The 25,229-nt window shown below is 39.6% G+C and overlaps 1 non-coding gene across 1 annotated transcript; it reads right to left on the reverse strand.

The window, feature by feature from the left end:
• Nucleotides 1–6,454: 6,454 nt before the first annotated feature.
• LOC122030774 lies at nucleotides 6,455–6,560 on the reverse strand. Its single transcript, XR_006125612.1, has one exon. It is a non-coding gene; the product is annotated as a small nucleolar RNA R71 (small nucleolar RNA).
• Between the last annotated feature and the right edge of the window lie 18,669 nt (nucleotides 6,561–25,229).

The following is a 25,229-nucleotide window of genomic DNA, read 5'->3' on the forward strand; positions in this document are numbered from 1 at the left end:
GGAGTCCCACGAACCATTATTTCAGACAGAGACAGTCGATTCACATCACACTTCTGGGAGTGTGTACAGTCAGCATTGGGCACAGCTTTCCATCCTCAGACAGATGGTCAGAAGGAGCGAGTAAATCAGGTACTAGAAGATATGCTCCGAGCATGTGCCCTAGACTTCAAGGGAAGTTGGTGCAAATATCTGAGTTTAGCAGAATTTGCATACAACAACAGCTATCAGGCCACTATCGGTATGGCACCCTACGAGGCTCTTTACGGGCGGAGGTGTAGATCTCCAATCTGTTAGTATGAGAGTGGTGAACAGAAAGAACTAGAGCTTCAGATAGATCTAGTAGCAGAGACAGCTCAGAGCTGCCAGAAAAGCTATGCTGATACACGGCGCAGACCCTTAGAGTTTTCAGTTGGGGATACGGTATTCCTCAGAGTGGCTCCCATGAAGGGAGTAATGCGTTTTGGGAAGAAGGGTAAATTAAGTCCCAGATATGTGGGACCATACCTTATCACTAGGATAGTTGGCAAAGTAGCATATGAACTAGAGCTACCCCAGGAGATGTCAGCTATCCATAATGTATTTCATGTCTCTATGCTGAAGAAGCATATCCCAGATGCCACCCAGGTGATTGAGCCCCAGTCGGTACAAGTCCGCGAAGACCTCAGCTATGATAGTTGGCCTATTCAGATAATGGACCGAGTAGTTAAGAAATTGCGGAACAAGGAAGTACCATTAGTAAAAGTCCTTTGGCAAAATCACACAGCAGAAGAGGCAACTTGGGAGACAGAAGCTAGTATGAGACAGAAGTACCTAGAGTTATTCTAAGTTCGAGGATGAACTTTTTATAAGGTATGGGGGATTGTAATGCCTAGAAATTCTCAAAAGACTTTTATAAATATCCTAGTATTTTTTCTGGAATTTTAGGATATTTTTATGGAATTTTTAGAGTAGCGGAAGTAGCAAAAATAAATAGAAAGGTAAAATAGCTTAAGCGGGAATTGAACCCGAGACCTAGCAAACTCTATGACTTATGGTGAACTCTAGTAACCAAGTGAACCCAGCAGGGTCGTGCTGAAAGGAAAGAGAATCAATTATATTTATATTTAAGTTGGGCGAATTACCCACTTAATAAAAATAGGAAAATTATTAAGTGAAGAATTGTTTTAACGACAATTCTTCTCCCTCAACCCTAGTCACGCCGCCCTCTCTCCCTCCTCTTCTCCTCTCGGCGCACCATGCCCCAAGGGATAGGGTTCCGTCCCAAAGGCTCCAAGAACACCTTCCAGCGACGACTCTGGCACGAGGACACTCCTCTCCGCGAAAAGAGCACGTAGACACAAGAGGATCGTCGAGGGAATCGTCTCCACCAGAAAACTAGCGACTAGAATCGTAAGAAATCTAGTGCAGGAGGTAAGAAACCCCTCACCTGCAGTATAAGTAGTTCTCGTGTGATTTCATAATTTAGTTTAGTAGCATATGAATTTGTGACACATAGGTTGCGCAATAGCGCACACCAAGTGTTCAAGAATATGTTCAGCGCAGGAAAAAGGGCAACTTAGATGCTTTAATAGCTTAGCTAAATGCAATAGAGGCATTTATTTAGTATATGGGACTACGGTCCAATGGGTGGGCTCCCACAGTCACCTCTAGGTTCAGACAACCTAGCTCTAGGTTCAGATAACCTAGAAATAGCAAGATAAGAAAAATTCAGTTATAACCAGTATTTTATTTTCAGTAGTGGCACTGTACTGGACTAGATGTCCATTGGGTTGGACTCCCATAGTCGTCCCTAGGTTTAGAAAACCTAGTAACTCTACTAAATTCGGGACTTGCAACCCCGGGTCTAGTTAGAGATGCACGCATAGCAAGTACAGTTGTCGGGCCCATCAGCAGCATGATTATGTATTTTATTCTATTACGATAAATAGCTTTCAAAAACTCACAAATCAGTTGCGTGTACAGTTTAATTTCAGTTCTAGCTTAGTTTTAGTGTAGCTCCGTTCATGCTTTAGCTTAGCTCTTTCTTATTGATACATGTGATAGTTATATGATCAGTTTTGATTATATGTTTTGTATGATAGTATGCAATGCCATGTTTTAGCATGTTCAACACACGTTTCAAATATCATGTTTTTTCGAAGCATAAATTGCATCGTATGCATGTTTTGTGAGGTAGATGGTTTCTTAATAAGCGTAAGCTTATAGATACTTCCTTTCCTTATACTGCAGATAAAGGTAAAGGAATGATGGACTAGCGGAGGCTGGAGGACAATGCGATGAAGATGTGTGTGGGCAGGAACTTGGAATAAAGATCCTTAGTGAAACTAGCAACCTTTAGAACTTAGTACTTTCTTATAGTATTACTTTTCTGCATTTCTAGATATTTGAGTGCCCGAATTATGCAAGATATGCTTAGATGGTTAGTGGACATGCTTAGAACACTAGTTGTTGCCATTAGAATGTTTTCCAGTTATTTTAGAACTTATGTAAGTGATCTTAGCATGAAACAGTGCTGAAATCAGAGCTTAGCTGCGAAATCAGAAACCCCAATCGATCCACCGATCGATTGGAGGCCCTCAATCGATCAGCTGATCGATTGGGGAGTTTTCCTCGTGAACAGTAAGCTCCTGGATCGATCAGCTGATCGATCCGGTCGCGTTCTATCGCGAACAGAGAGCCTTGGAATCAATCACTAGATCGATCAACAAACTTCTGTCACGAACAGAGAGCTCTGGAATCGATCCTTGGATTGATTGACAAGTTTGGATCGATCAGCCGATCGATCCAGAATTTACCCCATGTACAGTAGCAAGCTGAATCGATCAGTGGATCGATCAAACGACTCCAATCGATTCACCGATCGATTGGAAGGCCTGATAATAGCTGGAAACCCCTCATCTCAGCTCTTGATCATATGGGAAGCCTAGATTATCTCCCTTAGTATAGGAACACTATTCAAGATGTAGTTTAAACATGAATTCCAGATCGAATAGCAATTAACAGGAAAAAAATTTTATTAGTTAGCAAAATTCTTAAATCAGATCAGTTTTCCGCACATTAAGAATAGTTAGCAATAGTATAATGTGACGATCCGGCCTTACAGCTTAGCCAGTAGAAGCTGGGTCGTTACAGACCATGAAATCATCTAAATAATCTAATCAACCTACATGCCACAGGAAATTAAAATCAAATCTCCATCTCCTTGACAAATTTAATCTCTTCCATCACTAGATTAAATCCAAAAACCTTAAGCATTCCACAACTAAGTCAAAGTTAGTTTGTACAGAAAATACCTCCAAAACATACCCAAGTCCAAGGTGATCACCAGTAGATCACAGCTGGAATAGTTTCACTGATAGAAGAGTATAACCGGAGCTATTGGTCTTCTGCTAACAATACTTGAATGCTACAATAACTAGCAACTATCACATCTCCACAATTGCCTGTTGGAAATATGGGTTAGATACAATATCCCTCAAAGCTTTGTCAAGTTCGTTTAGCAATTCTTCATAACGACTGGAGCCACTTATCCTCTTAAATACATCTTGGAAGAAGTGACCCCAATGGACATCGTTCTTGTTAAGGGCAACGTCCCAGACAGTAGGGAGACCCGAGAACTAGTAGCTATTGGTGAGAATTAGGATGTCAACGAAGCCATTGACAAGGAGCAGGAGATCATCGAGAGAGACATTGGAAAGAGACCAACCCATCGCACCATCCAACCTCGGCTCGGTGGTGAAGAAAACTCACGAGAGAGAAAGGGAGGTCGTCGGCATCTGGCAACGGTGACCGACCATGGGGCGGTGGCGGTCGACAGCGGCGCAAAGAGCAGAGGGCAGCGCCAATGGTCGGCCAGTGGCAGTGAATCCGATGGAGAACTCAGCGTCGCCAAGATCAAGAAAGGGGCGTTGATGTGCGCAGATTGTATACACTTATTGGTATGTTTTGACCCACATTCACATACTTTGAGCATGCTTGATCTATACATTTTCATACTTTTAGCTTTCCGTTTTAGCATATTTACTCTCTTTGTTCGGAGATCTGCCTTTGTTCACTTTTTGTGCACAAGAGTCGAAATTGGTGAAGATTTCGTGTTCGAAGCCAAATCTTTGAGCAAAGCAAGGGAAGAAGGTGCTCTACCTGAACCACTCACTGCCCTGCTGTGGGGGCTTGCCCAGGCCGTGTGGAGATCACGGGCCAGAAGGTTGTAGCAGGAAATGAAGTGGTCATGGCCGTGTGAACCTCACACGACCATGCAAGGATCTGAAGAACCCATACATGAGAAGAAGCCCAGGTCGTGTGCATCACACGACCATGTGAGTTTTCCAGAGACAGGATAAGTCTCAGCCGTGTGTCTCACACGGCCGTGCCAGATTTCCAGAGGCTAAGACAGTTCAAGCCGTGTAGATCTACATGGCGATGTAAGGGGCCATTGGCGGATGTTTGCCACGACCGTGTCTCACAGACGGTCGTATAAGGTTGGCAGAGAGGAGAGTGGGCAGGGCCGTGTGAACCTCACATGGTCGTGCCACGGGGCCGTGTGGCGCCCAAACTTCACATTTATTTAAACCGTTCTTCAAGATTTGATAGGGGATCTTCTCCCTCTTGGGAGAGAGCAAGATTTAGGTTTTTCCTTCCAATCTTGAGAGGATTTCTGGGCGATCTAAAGGCGGATCTTCAACGGATTCGACTCCGGGAGCGTGGATTGGATCTGAAGACCAAGCTTTATCTTAGATAAGTTTTCTTTCTCTCCTCTTCTTGGATTGGGGATCAAGAAATGCTTGTAATCTTCGTATTTTCGGATTTCTCTCTTCGATTCATGGAGTAGATCTCTTTGTTTTAGGATGAGAGAGTATTTGTATGATGAATTGATGTAAACTCTTGTGGATTTGCCATTTTCTTGCTTCAATGATATTGTCTTGTTTGTATCAATCTAATCTTGAATGAATTGTTATGTTGTGGATCTAATTCTCATTTTAGATTGATTGTTTGAATGCCCTATGGATCTTGTAGAGATTATCTCCCACTCGATTTTCTGAGGGAAACACGTGAAAGGTGCAAGCCCGTGTAAGGACGTTTGAGGGATAAGATTTAGGGAAAAATAGGGTAATTCAAGAGGGTAGGATAGAATTAGGAGTTAATCTTTATATCTTATGGGTTGAGAAGTATGATCTTTGTGTTGATTTTTTGAGGGATCTTCATGACAGGAACATGCCCGTGTAAGGACAACATAAGTTCATATTTAATCGATCACATTTAGGTATAGATTTCAGTCATAGGCCAGTTGTCTATTGCAAGAGAGAACCGGCAACCTTCTATAAATGTTGGACAATTGAGAAATAGGATTGGGTAGATCATTTACATTGAGAAATCTAACAAAGAAACCAAAACTCCTAGAACATTCCTTTATCATAGCCCATAATTTTGTTTGTTGATCTTTCATTTCTATGTTTACTTTTCATCAGTTACATTTATCTTTTGAAAACCAATTGATTAGTTGTTTAGCTAATTCGTGTTCAAACATTTCTAATGCTTATTCTAGTCCCTGTGGATACGATAATCTTTTATAATACTTGCGACATTTCCGTACACTTGCAGAAGCGGACAAGTTTTTGGCACCGTTGCCGGGGACTGCGCTATAACATTAGGAATTATCAATTGAGTTAGACTAAACATAACTTTTCTTTCTTTCTTTTCATTTGCATAGTTGTAACTAATTGTTAGAATTCAATTTTTATAAGTTTTTCATTTCTTGTATAACACTCTTGACAATTTCTTTCTGATTGTGATTCTAATTCTGCATTTTAGTTTCTAATAATCTTTGTCTAACTTTTCTCTGCTTTCATTTGATTTACTCTTTCTCTGTCATTTTCTTTTGTAAACATATCTTGTTAGTTGATTAGCATATGAATTATTCTAGACATTTTACTTTTTCCTTTTGTCTTTTCTTTCTTGTTTTCATTATGCATTTTCTTTCTTGCAATTTAAAATTTTCATTTTCTTTCTTATTTTTTTATTGCATTTTATTTCTTGTCTTTGATTCTAGATAATTTTTTTTCTTGAATATCCATGAGCACTAACATGTCAAGCAGGGCCATGAGAAATTCTTCTATACCCTTTTCTGCATGATTTTTATCTCCCATTGTGCAACCTCAAATTAAAGTAGAAAGTTTTCAACTAGACCCAGAGATAATTTTCCTGATACAATGTCACAAATTTGGATGAGAAGTATCAGAAAGTCCTTATCTGCATCTTGAAACATTTTTAGAGATTTGTGATTTGGTGAAATGTGAAGGAGTATCTGTAGATGCAGTTCGATTGATGACATTTCCTTTTAGTATCAAGGATAAAGCAAGGACTTGGCTATATTCTCTCTGTCCTCAAAGCATCACAAGTTGGGAACAATTGGAGAAGCAATTTCTGAATTATTTTTTCCCTCCAAGTAGAACAGTGTATATGAGGAGTTGCATAACAAATTTTGCTCAGGCATATGGAGAATCATTATTTGAAGCATGGGATAGATTCAAGAGTCTTCAAAGACAGTGCCCTCATCATGGTTTTGAAAAATGGTTGATTTTGCACATATTCTATGGGGGAATTTCTTTCTCAGACAAGAGTTTATTGGATTCATCAGCTGGAGGTTCTTTTATGGACAAAAGTGTAGATGAAGCTTATTCATTAATTGATCAAGTGACATTGAACCTCCATGAATGGTCGAACAAAAGTTGGATGGAATTTCCCTCAGATATTCAAGAAGTGCAAGCCATAAATGTAAGAGAGCCTGTCAAACAAAATGAAGTTCAACCACCTAAAAATGTTGAAATTCACAAGTCACAGAGTGAGGAGTTCAAACATTTGGGGGAAAAGCTTGATAGTATTGTTTCAAAATGGTTTAAAGAAGATCCCCCTCCTACACAGTCAATATCTAATGAAAAGTGTGATGATGTTGGGTTGAGAAGTGGCAAAAATCATGAAGAACTTCTGAAGAATGACATGTTTAGAATTGAGGAGAAGAATAATAGAAGATCACAAGAACTCAGTTTCATTTCTCTAGGAAGTTCCCAAAGGCCACAAGTACCTTTCCCTCAACGATTAATCACACCAACACTAGATAAGCAAGTTGGACCTCCTCCAAAAGCTCAAAGGGAATTTGGGAAAAAGGAAGTTCATTCTTTCCCAGGACCTTCACTAAGGGTTCCTTTTCCACAAAGGTTAGTGGGAGTCAATGACAATAAAGACTTCGGCAAATCCTGTGACACTAATATGGTTGAGTGCAGATTTTTGAATGTATATGAAGATGAGGATTTTTCAGATGTGGAGTTTATTGATAATGAAGTGGTAAATAAGTTTTCTGATCTACCTCAAAATTTTATAGGGTGTTATAGTGACATTGAATTTTCAGATGATGAATGTGATGTGGTAGATCAACTTAAAACTGCAAGTGAAGTTATTGATCCTCTTGTTATTGATTCTCCTATTGAGGACATAGATGTTGGTTTATTTTTTGATGTATGTGTTGATGATAATGATATGGAAGAATGTGTAGGGAGCTGTGTTGTGGAAGCAGCATCTCAAGGATCACCACCTTTGTCAACAAACCCCCTAGAGGTTTTAAGAATTGATCATGTTGTGGAACAATGTGTAGGGACTTATGCAGAGCTAGCAGAGTCTCAAGAATCACCATCATTGATATCATCAACACTTGAGCTAGAGCCAGAACCATCATTTGATTCAGAGGAAGTCACATCTACATGTTTAGAAATTTCAGGTATTTCTCAGTAAACCAAGGTTAGTATTTCTTGTCATCTTTTGGAAAACTTTATGGAGGTACCTATAGTTGACTTTGTTGGATGTGATTCAGCTTTCATTACTTATTCATCTTATCTTGATATGGTTCTAGCTCTATACTATATAACATGCTTGTGGGAGATTTATTTTTCGTTTGGATGTGCAGATTTCACATGGGCCAATAATTGGAAGCTCAATCTGAACCGTCTTCGTCCACCTGAAAAAATTTCCAAGAAGACGAAGATGGAGAGAGTTATACTTTACTTTGTAGCTCCTTTGATGAAAGCTCTCTCCATAATAAGAGCCCTTGGTAGGAGGGTTCTAAAATATCTTACCCCTCCAAGAGCAAGATTTTGATGAATCTAATTAGATTGGACGAGCTAAAGACCTTAAACAATCGCTTCTTGGGAGGCAACCCAAGGGTTTCTTTTTAGTTAATTTCATTTCATGTCTCTATTATTCTTTGGTAGTGTTTTTACTTGGTTTTTGTTTTGTTTTCAGGTTGAAATTTCACTTCCATGAGCTGGCTATGATTTCTTCATGGGCATGGAAGTGTCGGAGGAGCTAGAATGGAGGAGAAGTGTCAATTGGAGCAAAACAGAGCATGACCATGTGCTGCACACGAGTTTGCCTCAGATGAACAGTACCTGAGGCACCCTGCATAGAGCTTGGAGGTGTCTCGAGTACATGGTAGAAGCTGGCTGAGAAGAGAAGCTAGAGGCGCTTCCATAGGCATTATAGGTGCCTTGGATTGCTTCTTGGAGGCGCCTCCATGGGGCATTGGAGGCGCCCTTAGGCGGAAAAGAGGCAGCGACGAGAGCTTATCATAGCGGTCAACTCAGGATAATTTTTTAGGTCCGTGGCGCCTCCATGGGGCATTGGAGGTGCCCTCTGTTGGAGTGTATACTAAAAGTCTAGCTTTTGAAAGCATTTATTTGTTAAAATAAAAGAATCACATTGGTCAATATCTGTATTTATTTATTAAATGTAATTGTTCAATTAATTTATATAGTAGACAACATGGAGTGTGGTGTCACACTCAGAAGATCATGTTGTCGGTTCTCTATAAATTATAAACAGTTGCTCGCGACTAAGACAGAAAGAAACAAACTATCAGTATAGTCGTAGTGTAATTAAGTATTAGTTTATCTTGACTAATAAATTATACTAATATACTTTAAGTGTATTAAGTAGGATCATTAACGTATGTTCTTTTTGTACTGACATAGTAAAAGAACTAAACCTTAGTTATTATGGAAGTGTGTACTCTTAATCCTAATATAATAACAAGCACATATATTTAATATTTTTTTATTTGATTTATCAAAGGGTGAGGTTTAGCTCGATAAATCAATATGCCCGATAAGTTGGGAAATGATATTACTTATAGTGTGTGTTGTTGATTATAGAAGGAATCTGTGTCCTAGTTATCTAGGTTGAGAATGTCCCCTAGAGGAGCTCATAAGGATTGTCATATTAAACCCTGCAGGTGGACCTAGTCCGACATGACAATAAAGATGAGTGGTACTACTCTTGGAGCTAGATATTAATTAAGTGAGTTGTCAGTAATTTACTTAATTAGTGGACATTCGTAATCTTAAACACAGGGAGACTAACACACTCATGATAAGAAGGAGCCCATAATGTAATTTGGGATTGGTGCGGTAGTGCAGTAAGAACTCTCTAGTGGAATGAGTTGTTATCGATGAACTTGAGTTGTGTGTTCGGGGCGAACACGGGATACTCAAGCTCATCGGAAGGCCAAAACCAATTTCTCCTCTAGGTCCCTGTCGTAGCCTCATTATAGCCTCAAGTCCATCCAAATGTAAGGCTTTTCTTGGTGTCTAAGAAGGGGGCCGGACCATTGCTTGGCCGGCCACATCCTCTTGAAGGGGCCGGCCCTATAGCTTGGTGACCAAGCTTGTAGGGGCCGGCCATAATAATTCAAAAAGGGAGGGTTGTTTTGAATTTTTTAAAATCTTCTCTTTATAGAAAACTATAACTTTTAAAAGGGAGATTTTAATTTTTAAAACTTTCCTTATTTGAATTAGGCCACATGTTTAAATAGAGAGTTTAAAAGATTTTAAAACTTTCCTTTTTTAACCATCCTTATGGTTTAAGAAAAAAAAAGGAAAAGAAGTTTTAAAATTTAAATTTTCTATCACCATGTTAAAAAAAGAAATTTTATAAGAGAGTTTTTAAATTTTAAAACATGGTTTTAATTTTTAGAAACTTTCATTTTTTAACTCATACTTTAGGAAAGAGAGCTTGTCAATTTTATAAGAGGATTTCTTCTTGTAAAATTTTTAAAAATTATTTTTCCTTTCCTTTTAATTGTGGTCGGCCACCTTGCTTGGTGCCCAAGCAAGGGCTGACCAATAGGATTAAACCAAATTCAATCCTAAACCAAATAGGATTGATCATAACCATTGATTGGTGATTGATTCAATCAAGAGGAAAGAAAAGGAAAAAAAAAAAGGAAAAAGGAAAAACTCTTGGATGATTTTATTTTTTGTAAACGGTTTTTCCTTATTTGCAAGTAATATAAAAGAAGGGGTGAGGGGGCTTCATGAGACACAACTCTTATTCTTTTGCTTGGGTGATCTCTTGGTGTGGCCAGCCCTCTCTCTTCTTCCTCTCCCTTTGCTCTCTTCTCCTTGGTGGTGGTGGTGGCCGGATTTTAGAAGAAGAAGGAGGAAGCTTTTGGGTAGTGTTCATCTTGGAGGATCGTCGCCCACACGACGTCCAAGGCGAGGCGAGGAATACGACAGAAGATCTCGAGGTCATTAGCTTACAAAGAGAAGGTATAACTAGTATTTTTCTTCCGTATCATACTAGTTATTTTTCTTTGTATAAATTCTAAATACAAAAGGCAATTAGATCTAGTTTATCGAATTTATTTTTCGATTTTGTGTTTTCTTCTTTTTCGAATTTGTGATTCGATTGTTCCTTTTGGTTAACCTAGAGTTATTTAAGGAAATAAATATTAGCTTTCCTTAAAAGGCTTTGCCTAGGCGGTGGTGGTTGCTCCCATATCCAAGAAGGCCATGTGCCTCGCCATGCAGTCCTGGAAGCTAATTTTGGAAATTAATATTTATGGAATTAATAACCTAGGTAGATTTGAATCAATAGTGTTAAGTTCCTCTTGCGATTCAAATCTAAACCATTAAGAACAGATAAGTTAAATTTGGAATCAATGATGTTAAGTTCCGTCTGCGATTCCTTATTTAACTTCTAAAGAACACAATAGGTTATTTAAGGAAAGGTTCGAAACTTGTACAAAAATTTTTGTACAGTGGAACCGATACATTTTCCTAGGTTTAACCAACAATTGGTATCAGAGCTAGGATTTGCCTCTGTGTATTTTTAGAATTCAAATAGGTTATGCACATGTCATACATAATTTAGGCAGGAAAATAGTAGGATGTGCTAACTCTTTAGTTGCAGGCTCCAACTATTATGGCTTATTGATATTGTGTGTGATTGGACCCTTGGACATGTCAAGGGCATTATTTGTGTGCATGATTGTATGTATAAAATACAGCAGGAGTTGTATTATTTTTAGAATTTTATTTTTGTTCGATCTAGAATACATGTTCATTCCCTCGTGGAATATATGATCGACATATGTAAAATTCCATTTTTGTCGCGGATCGGATTCTTGCGAGGCAAGGTACTTTCGGTGCACCAGAGGCGCAGCGGAATAAGAAGCAAGAAGGATGCGATAACTCGACTCGATGGCGGTGGATAAAGATGGCAGCAGCTAGGGTTGGAGCATACTGAAGACTGTGATGGAAAAGCCCATAATAGTTGGAAAATTAATTTCCAAATTTATTGCTTTTATTTACTGTGATGTTTATATGCATGTGATGAATGCTAGCATAAGTTAAAATCCTCATTTCTAAATAACTAAGTGGGAGAGGGATTTTAATAAATCCCATGGTCTCCATTACTGGTTTGTAAGTGATGCAACAAGCTTGCGTGTTGGCTCTGAGTGCCTCCCTCCACAACGGATGAGTTTGTTGCGGATCACTAGATCAAACTTCCTTTTATGGATGGTTAAAGGAAATTATTTAGGAGCGTGTGATCTTCTCCAATTGAAGGGGCACAATCCTATTTAATGGACTTAGTATCAAGTAATGGTATACACTTAGACGCATTCAATAGTATCCTCCCCAATGGAGTCACTGCAATTGTCTTGTGTGACCAAAGTGAAACCAACTATTAATTTTATTTGTCATAAAGTTAGGATGACAGGATAATAAAATTAATGGGTCACACCCTCCTCTTACAAATGTTGAATTTGTATACGTCCACACTAACGTGGCATGCAATATTCACGGTGATTTGAGGTGTTGGTTAATTTAAAATAGTATTGTTTGAGGAATCAATATTATTCTAAATGTAGAGTCTTGACCAAAGTTTATTTTCGTGATTCTTAGGATGACTTTCAACCCACTAGCCATTATACTGAAAGAGAACAATCTTACTGATCCCAACTATATTGATTGGAAAAAAAACCTGGACATAGTTCTTACTGCTGAAAGCTATAAGTTTGTACTGACTGAGGCTTGCCCTGATGCACCTGACGGTGACTCTACCCCAGAGGAGATTGAGTATCATAAGAAATGGGTAAAAGTTGATGAGATGGCGCAGTGTTACATTTTGGCATCAATGTCAAATGTATTGCAACATCAGCATCAAGATTTACCAACAGCTTATGATATAATGAACAATCTCAAAGAACTCTTTGGCCACCAGAGTCAGACTGCTAGGTAAGAGGCAATGGGAAAGTTAATGACAGCCACCATGTCTGAGGGGACACCCGTAAGGGATCATATCCTCAAAATGATGGCTTATCTGAATGAAATACAAGTCCTTGGAGGAGAAATCGATGTGGAAACCTAGGTCGATATAATTCTCCAAACGCAACCCAGATGTTTTGAGCAGTTCCGCCTGAAAAATAACATGAACAAAAGAGAGTATACGTTGGCAGAACTTCTGACAGAACTACAGGCAGCAGAAGGAATATTTCATCACAGTTCTCAGATTCACTATGCTGAAAATGGTTCTACTTCTAAGTCAAAAGGCAAGAAGAAGAAGAACAGGTCTTTTCAGCAAAGAAGGAGAATAAACCTCAGGGACAAAAAGATGGAAAAGTCTTTGTTAGGACCGAAAAGTAGCTAGAGGGGGTGAATAGCTTGTCGTGTGCTCGTCGTTGCTTGTTTCTTCAAAGTGATGCGGAATACAAAGAAACAAACTACAACAATGCTAACAATAGGATTTTACTTGGTATCCACCTCACAAGAGGTGACTAGTCCAAGGATCCAACACACACACACCTCCACTAATAAACACTCCTTTTCGGTAACTACCAAGGCGGAGAAGCCCTACAAGACTCTCAATACAAGTAGAAGAAAGGGTAGTAAAGAATAAGCAAAAGCTTACAAGAGATGCAATAAAACCCTAGCTTCTTCTTCTTCTCGTTGCAAATCGCCTCTTGACTTGGACGAACCTCCAAGAACCTTCAAGAACTGGGGAGCTGAGAGAGTGCTGGGGAGGAGCTGTGATGAATCTGGAATGAATCGGTGAAGTTTTGCTGAAGGAAACGCTCGGCTTACGCTAACGGTCGAATCCCGATCGATTGGAATGCTCCCAATCGATCGAGGAGGCTCGATCGATCACGGATCGATCCGAGGCCTCGTCTCTGGAAAAACACGGATCGATCCACGGATCGATCCACGGATGCGTCCCAATCGATCCACGATCGATTGGGACCTCTGATCGATCCACCGATCGATCCGGAGGGGGACTCACCGGATCGATCGGTCGATCGATCCAGATCTTCTGGATCGATCCACTGATCGATCCAGATCTGCTGGATCGATCCACGGATCAATCCAAACCTGCTGGATCAATCCACGGATCAATCCAAACCTGCTGGATCAATCGGCTGATTAATCCAGATCTTGGTTTTTGCCCAAAGCCCCCTAAACCAACATCTAGTCAACCATGACTTGTTGGTACATAAGACCTAGCATCCGGTCATCCTTTACCAGCTCGGACTCTCTCACCAAGTGTCTGGTCAATCCCTTTGACCCACTTGGACTTTTCTCTTCTTGCCAAGTATCCGGTCACTTCCTAAGACCTACTTGGACTTTTCTTCCTCGTGCCAAGTATCCGGTCAATCCCTTTGACCTACTTGGACTCTCACCAGATGTCTGGTCAACCTTGACACATCTGGATTTCTCTTGCCTGGCTTCACTCACCAGGACTTTCCCAATTGCCTAGCTTCACTCACCAGGATTTTCCTCCTGCCTAACATCCCAGTTAGGACTTCCCAGTCAAGTATCCGGTCATCCTTGACCTACTTGACTCTTCTTCAATCAACCTTGCATTGTCAAACATCGAAAGCCAAACCAAGACTCAAGCTTGGTCAACCAGGTCAACCTTGACCTGAGGAATGTTGCACCAACAATCTCCCCCTTTTTGATGTTTGACAATACCAACACTATCACTTACAATACCACATGTAAGTTAGGCTAATCCCATAGCCTAAACCTTCTTCATGCCACTAGGTAATGAATACAAAAGTTAAGCCCTTCATTCTCCCCCTAAGAGGGCAAACTCCCTCTAGGTGATAAAAGCCTAACTTACTCCCTTTCATTCTCCCCCTATTGGCACACATCAAACCATGCCCCATTTTTGGGCACACATCAACAGATTCACTTGTTGAAAACTCTCCCCCTGAAGAGTTGCTCATCGTCGTTCACAACTTCACTCGTTGTGATCAGCACGATAATGAAGGTCTCATACCCTTCATTAACCTTAACCCTACATTCTCTCCCAATGTAGGCAAATGCCCATCCTTGAGCATTATCCACTTGAAACCACTTGAACAATGAGGATATCCACTCCCCATTAAAGTTCAAACGCTCAACCTTGAGCATGTTCTTAACAGAAGGTTAACCACCTTCCAAGGTTCATGAAAAATAATTTTTATGTCTTTAAAGAGTCCCTCCCCATAAAGACATGGTGGTAACTTCTGTCATTGCGCCAACAATGATTTGGAATCCCCAAAACTTTAGGAAACCCAATTTTAGAAGTTTTGAGGTTCAAATATTCAAAATTTGAAACAAACCTCAACCTAAACTTCAACTTAGCCTTCCTTAACCAATCCATCCTTGTTTTCCACAACACTCTTTTATGTATACAAATATATTTTCAGGGGTTTGGAATGGTTACCTAGACTAAAATAGGTTCAAAATGCTGAAAATAAGTTTTCCCACCAAAATCAGCTTCAATCGATTGAGTTGGGTTCCAATCGATTGAACCTGTTTCGATCCACTGATCGATTCAATCTTCTTGGATCGATCGGCTGATCGATCCAGCGAGCCGAGAATGCCTTCTCAATCGATCGGCTGATCGATTGAGGCACTCAATCGATCCAGCGATCGATTGGAGGCCTGAAATTGCTGAAATTCAATTTCAGCCAATTTCAGAAACCCCTAGAAAATTCTACAAAATTCCAAAAATCATAAAAATTTGTGTAGACATTATTTAGGGTATAATTTATCATGGAAAAATAGTTTTCTATGAAAATACATCATATTTTCAAAGATTGACACAAACTTGAGAACTTGCAAAAACTTTAGTGTTTTCTTCAAGTTTGTGTCTAACTATTCAATGGTGATTACTATCAAAAGATAGCCTTCACCAAGGTTTTCCAAAATTATTTTGAAAACATTTTCAAAACCAATATCCCACCATGTTCCTTGGACTTAATGCACATGACTTGTACATTAGCTTTCCCAATGATGGGAAAACACATAACTATGTGTTTTGATGAACTTAAAACTCAAGGAAATGCACTAACTCAGCATGTTGAGTTTTGTTCGTCTTCCTAACATCTCACTTGTATCTATTGTGCATAAAACACATACAAGTCATCTTATAGGTCTTTGTGAGATGTTAATTTTGGTTTTGCTCTAACCTAGGGTTCATGCATATTTATCTAGTCATCTTGTGGATATTGACCATCCACCTAGGATGTCATTTGGTATGCTACTTGATGATAACTACCATTTGTCCTTAATTTTAAGGAAATAACATAATGCATGATAATGTTATGGCATACATCAAAAAGAAATAATTTTCAGAAGAAAATTTCCTATAACTACATTATGTATGCATGTCATGACATGGTATTTTTGAGTTTTTCATAATAAGTCATGAATGCACAAATAAAACATGATGTCATGGCATATAATGGGCAACCAAACATGGCAAGATTTTGCATAATTAAAATATACCTAGATTATCTATCTAAATATCCTTAACCCTTAGCTAATCCTAAAGCATAAACCCTACATTGCCCAATTTCCTTAGGAAAATGCCAAAACCCAACTTGACATTTCTTTAATCTCTTGAATTAATTATGCCAATTAAAAATTTAAAACATTCCTCAAATGTTGGCATATTTCATTTTCCCATAAGAGTAATCACTTTAAATTAAGGCTTAGATTTGCCTTAAATTCCTAAGACAATACCAAAGTCCCAATTTGGTATTTCTTAACACTTGATTTCTTGTGCCATTTAAAGTCATCTCAAATTTCTTCCTTTATAGCACATTTTACTCTTTCCAAGAGTAACAATAAATTCATTTCATTTTCAAAGGTTAACAAAAACCTTGAAAATGCTCCTTGAGTGTCAATTTCTTCAAAGTTGGGTTAACTACCCTTCTTCTCAGAGTTGACACTCTCTAACCCATCTATGAGATAGAGAAAATGCTCCTAGGAACCCAAAACTTATTGGTGCTCCTTGGATGCTCTAGGTATTCACTAGGGATAACTTCCCTAGATACCTTCCTAGTGACCTTGTGTGGTTTCTTAGAAGTCTTGGTCACTTTTTCTAGGTCAACTCTAGGGATTGCTTCCCTTGTAACCTTCTTTGTGACTTTCTTAGACTTCTTAGAAGTCTTAGTCACATTTGTTGCAAAAATACTCTTAGGGATAACTTCCCTTGTATTTTTGGCTTGACCACTAGACCTAGGGTTGGTTCCATAACTATATGGAACCCTATGGTAAGAGATTATATCCTTCTTAGCCTTTGGTTTGTATCCCAAACCCCTATGGCCATTAGATGACCTTTGTGCTCCTAGACTTAGGCTATGCTCATTTTGCCCTTTTAGGATATTTTTCATCCTTTTTAGGGTCTTTTCCATTTTATCAAGCCTTGACCTCAAGACTTGATTTTCTATCACTAAGTCCTTAGTTTTTGGTTTTCCATTAAATTTATGAGCATTTTTATTTCTAGGCTTGTAGCTAAGGTCCTTAGTGTGTTTGCCTAGATTTTTATCTACCTTCCTAATCCTAGGTGTGGTAGTTTTAGCATGGTAAGCTACATTATTTTACTTAATTTTACCATGCTCTCTATTCTTATGGTAAATAGCATTAAAATGATATAAGTTAGAACTAGCATGCTTTTTACCATAATGTAAAGGGATAGGCTCAATAAAAGTTACCTTCCTTTTTACCTTAGAGTCTCCCCCTTGACTTGAGCTTCCTCCTTGAGCCTTGACCATCTTCTTCCCCTTAGGGCATTGACTCCGGTAATGCCCCTTTTGATTGCAAGAGAAGCACACAATGTGCTCCTTGCTCTTCTTTGTTCCGGGGACGGTCTCCTTTGGCTTCTCCTTGCCCTTAGGTGCCACTTGGCCCTTCTTCTTGGCCAATTTAGGGCACTTGCTTTTGTAGTGCCCATGTTCCCTACATTTAAAACATATAATATGATTATTATTATTAATTGAACTATTTATAACTTCTTGTGTAGGGGTGGCACTTGCTCCTCCATTTGATATGAATTTAGAGGCTTCCTCATGATCCGAAATTGATTTCCCTCCAATTGATTTATCTTGTCTTGTGGAGGTGGAAGCTTCTTCATCCTCTTCTTCTCTTGACCCGGATGTGGAGGATTCTCCTTCTTCTTGATCCGGTGTCACCAAGAGTTGCTCCCCCTCAATCCTAGTGGTGGAGACTTCACCTTCTTCTTCATCCTCTTGTACATGAAACAAGGAATATGCTCCTTCCTTGCTCTTTTGATTACACTCCCTTGAGAATGAAGCTTCTTGGATTTCCTCTTCTTCGGAAGTTGAGCATCTCTCAACTTCGGAGTCCTCCTCTTGATCTTGCTCCAATGAGTCACCCTCTTTGGATTCTTCTTGGTTAGGTACAGTGGAGGGGATCTCATGAGCCTTTTCCAATTTGCTCCATAGCTCTTTGGCATCTTCAACTTCTCCAATTTCCTCCAAGATGTTGCTCGGTAATAGATTGACCAAAAGCTTGGTCACTTTGTCATTGGCCTCACATCTTTGGATTTGTTCTTGGCTCCATTTGCTCCTTTTGAGAACTTTGCCCTTTGAATTCCTTGGAGCCTTAAAACCTTCCATTAGAGCAAACCATTGCTCTATCTCCATCATCAAGAAATTTTCAATTCTATCTCCAAGAATCGAAGCTTGTGGATGTGTATGGTGGAGCCATCCTTGTATCAAATCTAAGTCCATCTTGGAATTGCATCTTGAAGTTGAGCTTCTTGAATTCTTTGACTTTGATGAATTTGCTCCAACTTCTTCACCCTCTAGCTTTGCTTGTTATGTTTTCCCCTTCCGGCGGTGATTCCGGTGAAGAGCAACCTTGCTCTGATACCACTTGTCAGGACCGAAAAGTAGCTAGAGGGGGGGTGAATAGCTTCGCATGCTTCGTTGCTTGTTTCTTCAAAGTGATGCGCAGCGGAATACAAAGAAACAAACTACAACAATGCTAACAATAGGATTTTACTTAGTATCCACCTCACAAGAGGTGACTAGTCCAAGGATCCATGCACACACACACACCTCCACTAATAAACACTCCTTTTCGGAAACTACCGAAGGCGGAGAAGCCCTACAAGACTATCAATACAAGTAGAAGAAAGGGTAGTAAAGAATAAGCAAAAGCTTACAAGAGATGTAGTAAAAACCCTAGCTTCTTCTTCTTCTCGTTGCATATCGCCTCTTGACTTGGATGAACCTCCAAGAACCTTCAAGAACTTCCGGTGAGGAGCTTAGAGAGTGCTGGGGAGGAGCTGTGATGAATCTGGAATGAATCGGTGAAGTTACGCTAAAGGAATGCGCACGCGGCTCAACGGTTGAATCCCGATCGATTGGAATGCTCCCAATCGATCGGGAGGCTATTGATCACGGATCGATCCGGCGCCTCGTGCTGGAAAAACCGGATCGATCCGGATCGATCCGCTGATCGCGTGAAGCGGCGTCCCAATCAATCCACCGATCGATTGGGACCTGCGGATCAATCCACCGTCGATCCGGAGGGGTTCTGTTCGCGAGGACTCACCGGATCGATCGGCCGATCGATCCGGATCTTCTGGATCGATCCACTGTCGGACAGGTCTGGATCGATCCACGGATCAATCAGCGGATCAATCCACGGATCAATCCAAACCTGCTTGATCAATCCACGATCAATCCGATCTTTGCCCAAAGCCCCTAAACCAACATCTAGTCAACCATGACTTGTTGGTACATAAGACCTAGCATCCGGTCACCCTTGACCAGCTAGGACTCTCTCACCAAGTGTCGGTCAATCCTTTGACCCACTTGGACTTTTCTTCTTGCCAAGTATCCGGTCACTCCCTAAGACCTACTTGGACTTTTCTTCCTCGTGCCAAGTATCCGGTCAATCCCTTTGACCTACTTGGACTCTCACCAGATGTCTGGTCAACCTTGACCCATCTGGATTTCTCTTGCCTGGCTTCACTCACCAGGACTTTCCCAATTGCCTAGCATCACTCACTAGGTCTTTCACCTGGCTTCACTCACCAGGATTTTTCTCCTGCCTAGCTTCACTCACTAGGACTTCCCAATTGCCTAGCTTCACTCACTAGGTCTTTCACCTGGCTTCACTCACCAGGATTTTTCTCCTGCCTAACATCGCAGGTAGGACTTCCCAGTCAAGTATCCGGTCATCCTTGACCTACTTGACTCTTCTTCAATCAACCTTGCATTGTCAAACATCGAAATCCAAACCAAGACTCAAGCTTGGTCAACCAGGTCAACCTTGACCTGGTAAATGTTGCACCAACAAGTGCTTCATCTACAAGCAGTCTGGACATTGGAAAGCGGACTATCCTCGTAGAAACAAGAACAATAAAGGTATATCTCATACTCTAGTAGTTGAAACATGTTTAGCAGTATTATCTACCAGTACCTGTTGTGTATATACGGGAGCCACTGATCATGTCTACAATTCTTTGCAGGGGTTCTAGGAAACCCGGTGACTATTTGATGGAGAGATAACCGTCTACATGGGCAATGCTACTAAGGTGGCGGCTCTCACAGTGGGAGACATCTACTTATCTTTTGATAGGAATAGAAGTTTGATTTTAAGAAATTATCTTTATGTACCCAGTTTTAGAAAGAATTTAATTTCAGTTTCTAAACTGTATATGGATGGATATTCAGTTTGCTTTAGTAACAATGTCGTTATAAAGAGAAATAAGGTAATTATCTGTTCTGGTGCATTGGTTGGCAATTTATACACTTTAAATCCAATTTCTCCCACAAAGAAAAATATGGAAAATAATAACACATCTTCTAACTCTAATAAGAGAAAAGAACCTTCAGAAATGAACCAAACATATCTTTGGCATCTAAGGCTTGGACATATTAACTTAAGTAGGATTCAAAGGCTTGTAGCCGATGGACTATTGGGTTCATTAGAGATGGAAAATTTTCCAACATGTGAATCCTTCTTGGAAGGTAAAATGACCAAGAGACCTTTCAAGGCCAAGGGGTATAGAGCCAAAGATGCGTTAGAATTGGTCCATTCTGATTTGTGTGGTCCTATGTCTATCCAGGCAAGAGGAGGTTATAAATACTTCATCTCCTTTATAGACGATTATTCAAGATACGGATACATTTACCTGATGCGCCGTAAATCTGAATGTTTTAACAAGTTCAAAGAATATAGGGCTAATGTGGAGAAACGTCTTGGTAAAAGTATCAAGACACAACGGTCTGAGAATTACTTATCAGAAGTCGGGATTCAATCCCAATTGACTGCACCTGGTACACCCCAGCAGAATGGTGTGGCAGAACGAAGGAATAGGACTCTTATGGAAATTGTTAGATCGATATTGAGTTATTCAGAATTACCAAATTCGTTTTGGGGATACGCCTTAGAAACAGCAGTGTACATTCTGAATATGGTACCTTCTAAAACAGTTCCTTCTACTCCCATGGAATTATGGAATGGGCGTAAGCCTAGTTTAAATCATATCCGGATATGGGGTAGTCCAACACATGTGCTGAAGGGAGATACTGACAAGTTGGAATCACGTACAGAAGTTTGTCTGTTTATTGGATATCCTAAGGGAACGAAAGGTGGTTTGTTTTATAATCCTAAAAATCAGAAGATCATTGTTAGCACCAATGCTCGATTTTTAGAAGAAGATTATGTAATAAACCATAAGCCCATGAGTGAAATAGTTCTAGAAGAAATTAGTGAGGACACGTCTATTTCAGTACCAACAGTACAAGATAAAGTACCACAAGAGACTGCAACACGTGTTGCACATGATACACAACCACAGACGGTACATCGTCGTAGTGGGAGGGTTGTAAGGCAACCTGAGAGATTCATGTTTTTTGGAGAGACTTCGGACTTGATCCCAGGTAAACATGAACCTGATCCCCGGACATATGATGAAGCACTCCAAGATATAGATGCAGTATCTTGGAAAAAAGCAATGAATTCTGAAATAGAGTCTATGTACTCTAATAAGGTCTGGGAGCTTGTAGAACCACCGGATGGTGTAAAATCCATTGGATGCAAGTGGATCTACAAAAGGAAAAGAGGGGCAGATGGAAAGGTAGAAACCTTCAAAGCAAGACTTGTTGCGAAGGGGTATACTCAGAAAGAGGGAATCGACTATGAGGAGACTTTTTCGCTGGTAGCCATGCTTAAGTCTATCTGGATACTCTTGTCCATTGCTGCTCATATGGATTATGAGATTTGGCAAATGGATGTCAAGACAGCTTTCCTTAACGGAAGTCTTGAAAAAAACATCCATATGAAGCAACCAGAAGGGTTCATTGAAAAAGGCAAAGAGCATCTAGTGTGCAAACTTAATCGGTCCATTTACGCATTGAAGCAAGCTTCAAGATCTTGGAACATCCAATTTAACGAAGTAATCTAGTCATATGGATTTATTCAGCGTCCGGATGAGTCTTATGTATACAAGAAGTGTAACGGAAACGTGGTGGTATTTCTTGTACTATACGTAGATGATATTTTGTTAATTGGGAACAATGTCAAGGTATTATCAGACGTAAGGGTATGGTTGTCCAAACAATTTGATATGAAGGACTTAGGAGAATGTGCACACATTCTTGGGATCAAAGTTATAAGGGATCGCAAGAAAAGAATGTTGTGCCTGTCCCAAGCTTTATATATAGATACAATCCTTGCTCGTTTTAGCATGCAAAACTCCAAGAAAGGTTTCTTACCTTTTAGGCATGGAGTAGCCTTATCTAAAGAGATGTCTCCGAAGGCATCAAAGGAGATGGAGGAAATGAAGGCAGTTCCATATGCTTCGACTGTAGGAAGTCTTATGTATGCAATGCTGTGTACAAGACCTGATATCTGTTTTTCCGTTGGCATGGTCAGCAGATATCAGAGTAACCCTAGACAAGGACATTGGACTGCGGTAAAGCATATATTGAAGTATCTGAGAAGGACTAGAGACTATATGCTAGTTTACCAAGCAGACGAGTTGCTCCCTGTGGGTTACACGGATTCGGACTTTCAATCAGATAGGGACAATAGTAAATCAACATCAGGCTATGTGTTTACTCTAGGAGGTGGAGCCATTGCATGGTGGAGTGTTAAGCAGAAATGTGTCTCGGACTCAACCATGGAAGCTGAGTATGTTGCAGCCTCTGAGGCAGCAAAAGAAGCTGTATGGCTCAGGAACTTTCTAATGGACTTAGATGTGATTCCTGGTTTTCCCAAGATCATCACAATTTATTGTGATAATAGTGGTGCAGTTGCAAACTCGAAGGAACCACGAGCTTATAAGGCATGTAAATATATTGAGCGCAAGTACCACCTGATACGAGACATCGTCAAGAGAGGAGAAGTTGTCGTCGCCAAGATTGCATCAGAAGATAACCTAGCAGATCCTTTCATAAAGGCCCTTCCGGCGAAAGCTTTTGATCGGCATGTGGAGGGAATGAGAATCAGATGTAAGGCAACAGATATGGCAGCTTAGTCTTTTAGTATAAGTGGGAGATTGTTGGAGTGTATACTAAAAGCCTAGCTTTTGTAAACATTTATTTGTTAAAATAAATGAATCACATTGGTCAATATCTGTATTTATTTATTAAATGTAATTGTTCAATTAATTTATATAGTAGACAACATGGAGTGTGGTGTCACACTCAGAAGATCATGTTGTCGGTTCTCTATAAATTATAAACAGTTGCTCGCGACTAAGATAGAAAGGAACAAACTATCAGTATAGTCGTAGTGTAATTAAGTATTAGTTTATCTTGACTAATAAATTACACTAATACACTTTAAGTGTATTGAGTAGGATCATTTAGGTATGTTCTTTTTGTACTGACTTAGTAAAAGAACTAAACCTTAGTTATTATGGAAGTGTGTACTCTTAATCCTAATATAATAACAAGCACATATATTTAATATTTATTTCTTTGATTTATCAAAGGGTGAGGTTTAGCTCGATAAATCAATATGCCCAATAAGTTGGGAAATGATATTACTTATAGTGTGTGTTGTTGATTATAGAAGGAATCTGTGTCCTAGTTATCTAGGTTGAGAATGTCCCCAAGAGGAGCTCATAAGGATTGCCATGTTAAACCCTGCAGGTGGACCTAGTCTGACATGACAATAAAGATGAGTGGTACTACTCTTGGAGCTAGATATTAATTAAGTGAGTTGTCAGTAACTTACTTAATTAGTGGGCATTCGTAATCTTAAACACAGGGAGACTAACACACTCATGATAAGAAGGAGCCCATAATGTAATTTGGGATTGGTGCGGTAGTGCGGTAATAACTCTCTAGTGGAATGAGTTGTTATCAATGAACTTGAGTTGTGTGTTCGGGGCGAACACGGGATACTCAAGCTTATCGGAAGGCCAAAACCAATTTCTCCTCTAGGTCCCTGTCGTAGCCTCATTATAGCCTCAAGTCCATCCAAATGTAAGGGTTTTCTTGGTGTCCAAGAAGGGGGTCGGACCATTGCTTGGTGACCAAGCAATGGCCGGCCACATCCTCTTGAAGGGGCCGACCCTATAGTTTGGTGACCAAGCTTGTAGGGACCGGCCATAATAATTCAAAAAGGGAGGGTTGTTTTAAATTTTTTAAAATCTTCTCTTTGTAGAAAACTATAAGTTTTAAAAGAGATATTTTAATTTTTAAAACTTTCCTTATTTGAATTAGGCCACATGTTTAAATAGAGAGTTTAAAAGATTTTAAAACTTTCCTTTTTTAACCATCCTTATGGTTTTAGAAAAAAACAAGGAAAAGAAATTTTAAAATTTAAATTTTCTATCACCATGTTAAAAAAGGAAATTTTATAAGAGAGTTTTTAAATTTTAAAACATGGTTTTAATTTTTAGAAACTTTCCTTTTTTAACACATACTTTAGGAAAGAGAGCTTGTAAATTTTATAAGAGGATTTCTTCTTGTAAAATTTTTAAAAATTATTTTTCCTTTCCTTTTAATTGTGGTCGGCCATGCAAGGGCCGGCCAATAGGATTAAACCAAATTCAATCCTAAACCAAATAGGATTGATCATAACCATTGATTGGTGATTGATTCAATCAAGAGGAAAGAAATGGAAAAATAGAAAGGGAAATGGAAAAACTCTTGGATGATTTTATTTTTTGTAAAAGGTTTTTCCTTATTTGCCTTGGGCAAGTAATATAAAAGAAGGGGTGAGGGGGCTTCATGAGACACAACTCTTATTCTTTTGCTTGGGTGATCTCTTGGTGTGGCCGACCCTCTCTCTTCTTCCTCTCCCTTTGCTCTCTTCTCCTTGGTGGTGGTGGTGGCCGGATTTTAGAAGAAGAAGGAGGAAGCTTTTGGGTGGTGTTCATCTTGGAGGATCATCGCCCACACGACGTCCAAGGTGAGGCGAGGAATACGGCAGAAGATCTCGAGGTCATTAGCTTACAAAGACAAGGTATAACTAGTATTTTTCTTCCGCGTCATACTAGTTATTTTTCTTTGTATGAATTCTAAATACAAGAGGTAATTAGATCTAGTTTATCGAATTTATTTTTTGATTTTGTGTTTTCTTCTTTTTCGAATTTGTGATTCGATTGTTCCTTTTGGTTAACCTAGAGTTATTTAAGGA

Source organism: Zingiber officinale, chromosome 10B (genome assembly GCF_018446385.1).
Source record: "Zingiber officinale cultivar Zhangliang chromosome 10B, Zo_v1.1, whole genome shotgun sequence".
Taxonomy (NCBI): domain Eukaryota; kingdom Viridiplantae; phylum Streptophyta; class Magnoliopsida; order Zingiberales; family Zingiberaceae; genus Zingiber; species Zingiber officinale.